At 41.8% G+C, this 11101-nt stretch overlaps 1 long non-coding RNA gene across 1 annotated transcript; it reads right to left on the bottom strand.

Moving 5' to 3' along the window:
• Positions 1–6554: 6554 nt before the first annotated feature.
• LOC124276220 lies at positions 6555–10612 on the bottom strand. The gene is made up of 2 exons (XR_006898452.1): positions 10411–10612; positions 6555–7711 (listed from the first exon to the last, which is right to left on the bottom strand). It is a non-coding gene; the product is annotated as an uncharacterized LOC124276220 (long non-coding RNA).
• Positions 10613–11101: the final 489 nt, after the last annotated feature.

An 11101-nucleotide genomic window follows, 5' to 3' on the forward strand; every position in this document is an offset into this window, starting at 1 on the left:
GATCCAGTTCAAGGGCTGTGATTAATATATGTCCCGATATACAATGTATGTACAAACGACATGACTGGTTGAATCTAACGGTAAATTATACTGTTACAAGGAGTGTTTAAGCTTACTTATGTTGTTGATTTGTGAGAAAAGTCAGGTTTAAGGGAGGTACCAATTCATTGTGTTCTAACTGCTTACAGAATTCAGACTTCTCGGACCGAACACAACTTACCAGAACATGGGAGATGGTGTGCGTGGCTTCAGCAAGTTTTTGTTTGTTTCTTGTTTAACACTGCAGTCAACAATATCCCAACTATATGGCGGCGGTCTGTAAATAATCGCGTCTGGACAAGACAATCCAGCCGTCCACGGCAGGAGCATCGATCTACGTAATGGGAATACGATGAAATGTGTTAACCGGGTCAGCGTACACTGATTCAGTCACTTGTTTGGAAGATGAATTTGGGCAGTGGCGTGATGAGAGTAAATATATTATCAAGATTGTGTACATGTTTTTGTTTTCATTTTAACAAGGTCATCAACCCGGATCTTCGCGGGTTGTGATTATATGTGTAATTGGTTAAGTTTCCTACTTCGAAGTTATTTAGGCCAAGTGGTTGTGCAGTGTTCTGCACAGTTTAACTCACTTTGTCACAGATCTGAATGTTGGATCAGTAGATGTTTGATTTTCCCTGACGTCGAGTGTAATAGTGTGTAATAGTTGACACATGTTATATCAATAATATCTGAACACACACACACTCACTTCACACACACCTCACACTCACACACCTCACACACACCTCACACTCTCATGCACATCTCACACTCACACTCACACACCATTCACCACACAATCCTCACTCACACACACAAAAACCTCACTCTCACACACATCACACCCACGTCACACAAACACACAACACCTCACTCATCACACACACCTCACTTACACACAAACACACCTCACTAACACACACCTCATACTCACACAAACACACACACACGCCTCTCACATAAACACACACACACACACACACACACACACACAACACTCACACACAAACACACACTTTTTTCGCTAACTATGCTATGCGTGCCTGATTGAATCACCCACCTCACGTTCATTATGCATCGTTACACACACGTAAATTAAGATGTGACACGAATGGTAGTTGAAATACACGCCATGGGGCTTACAATCTGTATTCCATAGGACCAGCATAGACTTTGTCTTTGTTTCTGTTTACCGAGTATCTGACCACGACTGAAATCGATTCCTTTTGTCGAGAAACCAAAGTAGTTACGGAAAAGTGTAGGGACGGATCGCTGAAAAAGATTGATGTCGCGAATATGACAACGTATTACTTCAAGTGGGATACGTGCAGGTAATTTGATATTATTCGGTCGCTTGTAAAAACAGGGAAATAGATTATTAACAAGGAAGAAAATGCACCGCTTCATTTAATTATAATTCAAATAATCATCCGTTTGCAGAGTAACACATGATCGGGATCCACATGCTCTGTTTTGTGTGTGTCCAACTCATCTGTATGATGAGGGGTGCTCGTGGAAACACAATTACGTAGAACTTGGATTCGAATCCTGGGATAGCTTTCTATACCGTTAAAGGGCCATAACTCGATCTTCATATTAGATAGCGGTCCCATGCAGAACTAAGCCACTCTGACAACCACGGCGACTCGAGGTTACTGGGATGCTGGGGAGTAAGGACTTTGGGTTTACGGTCGCTATTTCACTTAAATGGAGGAAGAGAAAATAGACATGGCTGAATAGTTGATGTCTATCAGTTTAAGGAAACCCACGGACACGGCGCTAACAGAATAATGATGGCAATTGGGATTCGAATCAACGACAAGCAGATCCCGGCACGTCCAAGCGAAGCTACTCTTTTAATCAACCAGTTAATCTGTTTAATTTGTACGAACGAAAAACTGCTATCACTTTCGTGTCACACTCGGCTGAGAGGCACTGGTCTATATTAAGACTGACTGAGTTTAGTTTTACGCCGCTTTTAGCAATATTCCAGCAATATCACGGCGGGGTACACTAGAAATGGGCTTCACACATTGTGCCCATGTGGGGAATCGAACCCGGGTCTTCGGCGTGACGAGCCAACGCTTTAACCACTAGGCTACCCCACCGCCCCCTATATTAAGACGTCAGCTACAAGTGTTATAAATTTAGTGTATAAGTATGGTCTTAATGTGCTTTGGGTGAACTGGCTGAACACCGTTTTGAACAGCATTAAAGTCCCATCACTGCATGTTATGATCGGGTTGATGATTGAAATGAAGCACGTTTTAGGTGTTTTATTCACGTGGGTCGTGGTGCTGAAATAACCTGGAATCTTGGACTCATGCTTGTCGTAAGAGGCGACTTACGGGATCGGCTGGTCAGATTCGCTGACTTGGTTGACACATGTCATCGGTTCCCAGTTGCACGAGTCCAGAATGACCTCCAACCTTCCATTCCAGGTTTGTCGTAAGAGGCGACAAACGGGATCGGGTGGTCAGGCTTATTTGACACATGTCATCGTATCTCAGTTGGGTAGATCGATGCTCATACTGTTGATGACTGGATTGTCTGGTCCAGACTCGATTACTAACAGACCGCCGCCACATAGGTGGAATATTACTGAGTGCGGCGTAAAAATAACTCAGTCATGACTTTATAATTTAGCATTTGTCTGTTTGTTGTTTTTTACACGACCCACAACAATGATCCAGCTACATGACAGAAGTCTCTCATTAAACGAGTCTGTGAGTAAACGTATGAGGATTTTAGTACTACGTAATTTGGACACAATGACATGCATCAAACTGTTTAACGGGCCTGACCACCCGATCCCGTTAGTCTTCCTCAACGAGAAACATCAACAGGAGCATGACCAATTCTAACAGGGGAGAATTTTAGTAAGGCAGAGTACAAGTGAGTGCACATGGGATTTGTTAATTTGGACTCGCATTTTGTTGACGGAGTTGCTGTGATCTTTGATTCGTACATTATATACGTGCCCTTGTGTGGTAGATAGTGTCGAATACGCTTGGATCTTTTTAAGTCGGGTCAAGTTACGAAACAATTTCTTTTAATTGAATAATCGTGAAATGATGTTGATATAAATGAAATAAAAGAAATTGGCAGCACGATTCTTTCAAATGATAACGATAGAAATTCTAAGATTTTCTTGATTACGAAAGACAATGCCACAGTTTGAAACAATCGGAGACGGTTTGCAAATCAGGCAATTGTCGATCTAAGAAAATGTTTTGTTCGTTTTTTAACACTGCTTTCAGAAGTATTCGAGGGTATGATTATCGTCTGTAAATATGCGAGTCTGGAACAGCATATCCAGTGAGTGACATCATGAGCATGGATCCAAGCTTGCGGGATATGATCACAAGCATCAACCAAACCAGGTAGCCTGACCACCAGATTCCGCTAAGCGCTTCATACGAAACGCATTGTCGCCTTTTACGACATTCAGAATTAGTTACGACCAATACGATAGTGGATCTTCACAGGTCCAAGAATACAAAGGTCACGGTGTCACAAGACCTTAGTGCATGTGACCTGTCAACATTTACCAGGATTGCTGACATCACGCGCGATCATCAGCCGGAAGTACTGTTTGGTTATGCGTCAACATCCGGTGACGGACATTTGTCACTGACAGTAATCGGTTGTTTCCGTCACTGTGATTATGCCTGGAACCGCAAGGTCACATAAAGGGAATGCGATATTCTTGTGTCCATTATCTATTGTTGTTTTTAAATCCGGATTTTCACATGCGTAATAGATTGTCTGTCTGTAGTGGTGCTGGTCCTGGCTTATTGTAGGAGGGGACACAGTGAGGATCGAGTGTTCATAATGTATGTACACTTGAAGATCCGGGATAGAATTGGTCTTCAGCAACCTATGCTTGTCGGAAGATGCGACTAACGGGATCGGGTGGTCAGACTCGCTGACTTCGTCAATGTTGATGGTGTCTGACTTGCTCCAAAGCTGTACTGAATGTTAAGCCCATGGGTGTAAAGCAATTCTATCCTTTAAAGAGGCAGGTCAATGTGTTCTTGTCATGTCATTGTATCCCAATCGCGTAGATCGATGCTCATGGTGTTGATCACGGGATTGTCTGGTCCAGACTAGATTATTTACAGATAGCGGCAATATCGCTGAGTGCGGCGTTGAAGAACAAACCAACAAATTCACTCATTCTTATAACTCTTCTATTCATGTGTTCTTGACTGAGGCTCTCGAAGAAGCAAAACACATATCATTTAACAAACTTTATTCGTATAAAACAAAACAATATATTTTAAAGGATGTTGTAGATGAGGTGTGTGTATAGCGGCTGAAAGAATACATTTCAACATGACATTTGTATATAAAGGAACTATTTATCAGGACAATGTAAAATGTTATATAAATGGGATGATATCAATGTTCATGTACAGCGCCACATATACAAAGTTAACAGTTCCATTTACACAGCAAATTTTCTTCCGACATAACGGTACATTTCAATGTCGACCATCACGCGTTGATCACAGGGAAGCCCGATTATGCCAAGCGATTATGTCATCAATAGCTATAACTGTCTACAGTATCTCTGGGACAGTGTGACACCCGTTAAACCGGATATCCCCGTGAAAGGAACATAATAACAGGATAAATTTCCAAATTGACGAAATCACAAGGAAATGCTTAAGGAAATGCTCCCAAGTATACTACTCCAACCAAGATAAAGAATACCCATAATTGGAAAGACGTGGGTAGTAATACACATCAACAAAGACAGCCAAATTACAGTCATATAAAAACAACGGGTGTTCTTTCATAAAGAACTATTATGTAGACATTGCCACAGAAGTGTCCACAAAGAGGGGTTTCCGTATTAACGAGGTCCGGTCTAACAAGGTTTCACATTCTGGACCTTTATACGAACAACATAATACCGATTGCACTGTTCATGTAATTATGTACTCAGTCTGAGGTATCGGTTATGAGGTTATTTCTCGTTAGCTGGTGAAGCTTGTTCATCCGTCACTAGTGATAGGACACGCCCATTGAAACATATAGCACGAATGAGTGAATCTTTATATATTGTTTGTTGGGTGAATGGGTTTGGATGAACGCTTCGGTTTTAGTCACATCACGATGTGTCAGCACGATGTAAGGGGACGACCAAACACGGGTACAGTCCCACCAACCTATAAAGATAAAAATGACGAATCTTGGATTCGATTCCATGATCATAAGTTCCTCCCATGCCAAAGAGACGTAACCCTCTAACATCGTGACACTTTAAAGTACACGCAGCATGTCAGGAAACCAGCCAGCATGTCTGGTTATACCTCTAACGGAATAATTCGTACATCTATTCCGAATCTGAATCAGAACTTGTTTATTTCCAGCTACGTGACTCCATGCGTGTGTTTAGCGTCAGTGTGGGATGAGATCTCGAACTGATATAATCCTACAATGGCGATCACTTACACCAAGTGCATGGGGTGCTGGTCCCTAAGGTCTTAATCCGAGACAATCTGGTATTCGAAACCACTACCAGCAAATAAGTGCATGCTTTCAGACGCAACCATACGCAGCGATAAAATATAAATGAATCACCAGTGCCTATGGCACATATAAAATATTAACAAAACAATGAAAGACTGTACATTGTACCATACAAGCATTCGCGTACACAAACATTAACGAACTTTACCATTTACATGTTAAGGACCCCGATTACATAAATATTTCATATTATACGTGTTAACCAAGAGTTAATAAATTTATACTTGAATAAATGACGTATATGGCACCAGCTTTTACACACGTAATGAACATTCTGATTACCACATGAATATGTTATCACTATGACCCTTTACACGATGATGTGACCTTCTAGATGATGATATTAAGATCATGACCTTCTAAACGGCGATGGCAAACGCAACTTTGTGACATAAATATTTCATATTATACGTGTTAACCAAGAGTTAATAAATTTATACTTGAATACATGACGTATATGGCACCAGCTTTTACACACGTAACGAACATTCTGATTACCACATGAATATGTTATCACTATGACCCTTTACACGATGATGTGACCTTCTAGATGATGATATTAAGATCATGACCTCCTACACGATTATGTTAACGCCATGACCTTCAACTTGCACCACGACCTTCAATGTAACTGACCACACAGAGACACCACATACACAACCACTTGCGCACGCACGCACGCGCACACACATTTTGATGTCAAAAGTACATTTCGGGATTGTACAGTATTGTACGTGGTCATACCTGTCAAACCGTGCTGTCTTTGCTCGCTGTCCTTGTTATCGACCGTACGTGATATCAGACGGAAATGACGTGGGTAAGATATTGCTGACAGCGGCGTAAATCAACCACTCACTCAGTGACCTGTATGGTAGAACTTCTCATAAACAATGCATAAATGACGTAAGTTCTGCAGCTTCAACTGACGTTAAACTGTGACCCAAGTTATTTAGAAAATAACATATTCACAAGGAAGAGGCATACGCCAACCAGTTAATTCGGAGCTCGTAACAAGAACAATACCCTACACCCCGGCAGACACAGTGGCTTACTTCTGCCGATGTGAGGGATAAGGGTCAGACAGGTTTATGACTTAGGTGAAATAGACGGGACTGGGTCACACGTTTAGTGTGTACACGTACATACTCGACAATCGTCTCACAAAACAAATATTGACATTCTTTTTGCCATCACTATGCTGCCTTGGGTATGTGTGAAAAAACGCTTTTGTCACTCAAGTTGAACAATTCGCAGGTGAGTATTGTTTACAGTCAATATTCCATCCATGTCACGTCACGCTGTTAATAATCAAATCTGGATCAAACAACCCAGTTGTAACAAAGGAACGAAACGTGTTTCAGACTAGGTCATACAATGAGCTGTTGTGACGACTTTAACTTGACATATATCGCCATTTAAAAGCATCGGTAATGAAATCCAATTATGCTCCAGAATTACCTGGGAGTCACACTTTATCGCTAGATACTGATTCTTCATGTAGTGTAAAATTTGGAAGTACAACTATGTGCACAGAATACATTATATCTGTATACTGACACACAGCTATGAACACAATTGCAAAATACCAGACTCCAGTCGATCACGTTCATCAAATAGTCTTGGTGCCCCTCTCGGATCAATCAGTCGAAAACTGGACGATTCAGTTAATGACGTGTCACTTTAACAGAAACTCGTTGCACATGTCCATGAAGTTCACGGAGCATACGGTGGAGGCGGGTCTGGCTCTGCCGTCCTTGTATACGGTGGAGGGGGCGGGAGTACATTTTGTGATATAATAAACACATTGTCAGAGTTTGCGGGATCGTAGTACGCGGCGGGGTTTCGTGTCATCGAAATGTCCCCAGAGTTGAAATTTTGCCCATTTCCGGTTACAACCGGAAACGACTCACAATGCACATCCTGTTGATATACGTGACTTGTTTCTGGACCTCCTGCTGGGTGTCGAGGAACAGGTGGAGCTGGGCGGTTTCTCCAGTCTCTTCTTGTCCATTTACCATCCTTCCAAACACCGCATCGTCTCAGTAGCCCCCAGAACATACATCCTAGCATGAAGATGGCAACTAGGATAGCCGTGGACACCCCTCCAAAATAGCCGTCAACCATTCTGGAAAATAATAGTGTTTATATTTATGTATTATAAATTTGCGTAATGTGTATTAAAACATCCTGTTATCATTACAAGTACAAACACTGTACAACTATCACAAGTTTATACCCGTACATCAAGTTTGTTTTTTCACTAACTCAACGCATTTACAGGATGTATGTAGCCTTTCCGATTAACACTACCTTACAGGCGAACCGAGTGAGGTTTCTCAAGCCCAAAACACCTGCAACGTTTTCTTATTACATAATCGAAATAAAACCATTAAACCTCTATTGAAGTCTTATTTTGAACCCGGGGGGCATATGTACAATTTACTTACTCATCAGTGACGCAATCAGGCTGTCGACAAGTCGCCCTACAGGTTTTGTTCCACAAAGCGATCTTAGCGGTACTTCAGTGGTAAGTCTGACTTAGTCTGTGCGCTAACAAGGCTATGGAGAACGCGGCCTTGACGCAACCAAGCATGAAACCAACATTATGTCATATTGCGTTGAGATTTCCTCAGGTATAGCCCCGTATGGGGTCACCATGTGAACGTAGTATACTTTGGCTTGGTACGGACTTGATGGGTTTATTTGAACCAAAATCCGATTGCAGATCCATTTAGGATATAATACTGACACTCACTTTATATATATTTAATACATATATGACATATTTATCCTGGAGAAAACTTAACTTATATTTAGTGTGAAAGTACTAAAGCTTTACAAAAAAATTAATCCTTTTACTGCCATACGACTAATGGAATAGCAACTCATTTTTTTTCTAAAACTATATATCTATATATCTACCAGTAAGTTGATCGATATATTAAACATGTTTAGATGACCACATCCATCAAATCCTTCTTCTTCATCACATTATGTTCATATTAGTTTTCCTCCGTGGTGTATTGGTTAGAACGTCCGCCCGGAGAGCGGAAGGACGCGGGTTCGATCCCCGACCGCGTCATACCAAAAGACGTTAAGATATGGTACCTGTTGGTCCCTGACTGGTGCTTGGCATTAATGGGTACAACAAGGACTGGTCGGCTCGGAGTCAGTTGAATGTGTCTGAGTGGGGTATTCATGCTTCACTGCGGCATGGTATCTCAGTGGGCTAGCACTATAAAACCAGCTTAAGTCTGGGCTAGTACAAGCAGCCGCACATACACATACACACACATGCACGTCGTCATATGAGCGAAATATTCTCAAGCACGACGTTAAACCCAATTTCACCTCACCTCACCTCATATTAGTTTTCAAATGGTGGTTACTGAACATACCTACAAGTAAATCACACTCCACATTGTTTGAGCTATGGAGTGACTGAGTATGGTTTTACCCCGCTTTTAGCAATATTCCAGCAATATCACGGCGGGGGACACCAGAAATGGGCTTGTACACATGTCGGGAATCGAACCCGGGTCTTCGGCATGGCGAACAAACGCTTTAACCACTAGGCTACCCCACCGCCCCTTGAGCTACGGAGGCCACACTGAAATTATACAGTATATCAATAAACATGACACTCCATATTGACAGGTTCACTTACGATTTGAATAATGGATACAGCGTGATCATGCATATATAGAGTTGTGCAATGCATCACCAGACACTGTTGACAATGCATTAAATTACAAAAAATATATATAGACGAGACGCCGTCAGAGAGATGTAACCCACTTGTCTCACCTATGTCCTTTTGTACATAGATTTCAATCACTAACCTTGAGAAAACATATAAGAAAGCTATAACTTACGGAGTAGTCGAAATATCACATGGGTCACTTGATAACGATGTAAGAATCTACATGAAACGTCATTTTAAAGTTGTATGTTTCATTCTTGACTCGCCAACTTCTAGACTGCTGACTAAACAATGGGCACACGAAGACGCACAGTCCCATATGCATATACACACACACACACACACACACACACACACACACACACACACACACACACACACACACACACATCTCAACAGGAGCACACAGAGACACGGAGACATTCAGCACCCATAATCAGCACCCATAATCACCCACCCACTCCTCTCACCCCAACCCCCAACCCCAACCCCAACCCCCACACACTAGACTTACACACCTACTGTGTCGTAGGGCTATAGTCAGTCCCTTGAATCAGTCGGGTCTTCTGTGCTTGTAAGCAGTGTGGCCGGTTTTTATGCCCCGTTCACACCTGTTCAATACACCCAGTTCCTCTTTATATTGTATCCATAGCACCTTGCGAAACTCCCGTCCGCCTGGGGGTATTTACAGATGGATCTAGTTACTCCGGGGAACGTGTTCTTTTATGCACAGCATTCACATACAGCAAATATTTAAATATGCAAGTATGGCATTCGATATTTCTCCGCACGACCACACGACTGTCCCGTTCTTACACAGCAAATATTTCTTTAGGGATACATGCCGATGACTAGGCTTTCGTTCTGCGCTATTTCTTTCCAATACGTAGCGTACGAGCATAGACGCTTCTGTTTACATGAACACTTCTGTAGCCTCTCTGCATGAACGGATTTCGAGCCGGCTTACGACACACACACATCATCAAAGTTTTACAAATACAGTGAGAACAAACATTTAAATTAAACAAAATCTCACTCTATAAATGACCATACAAAGACTCACCGACCCTCAAACAGTGCTCCACAGAAATGTTTTTCCAATAGGTTTCACTCTTACTCACCTGTACACGGAAACACTATAGGGGAACTGAGGCTTATATATGATGACCACAACAACATGTGTCGGTCAAAAGGTTTAAGACCGGTAAACGGTCACCCTTTGTCCACTGGTCTTATCTGGTCACGTAGGTTCTCTGTTGACCGGCGAGCCACTGACGACCTCGCTGGTTGTTAGACCTGCTGGTCTGGCGTTCGTCTCATAGCCTGCACGTCACGTGATACATTGTAAGTTACCCATCGGGTGGAACGTGTGGGATCTATTTATCACCCTACATGGATATAAGTACCCACTGTCTACTTTGATAATTCAGTATGTCGTGATATTTTGGAAGTTACCTATCAGGTGTAATTCATGAGTTTGGGGATCTATTTATCACTTTAAAAGGATATTTAGTACCCTTCTACTTTGATTATTCGGGATTTATTCGTCTCTATACGTGGATATTAGTACCCACTGTCTACTTTGATAATTCAGTATGTCGAGATATTTCGTAAGATATCCATCAGGTGGAACTTATGACGATGGGTATCTATTTAAATGGATATTCAGTACCCACCTTTCTACTTTGATAATTCAGGTTTAATTCATCACTGTATTTAGTACCCACCTTTGGTTTAATTCATCACTGTATTTAGTACCCACCTCTCTACTTTGATAATTCAAGTTTAATTCATCACTGTATTTAGTACCCA

The sequence above is a fragment of the Haliotis rubra genome, unplaced genomic scaffold (genome assembly GCF_003918875.1).
Source record: "Haliotis rubra isolate DU_JTF1 unplaced genomic scaffold, ASM391887v1 Scf207, whole genome shotgun sequence".
NCBI classification, from domain to species: domain Eukaryota; kingdom Metazoa; phylum Mollusca; class Gastropoda; order Lepetellida; family Haliotidae; genus Haliotis; species Haliotis rubra.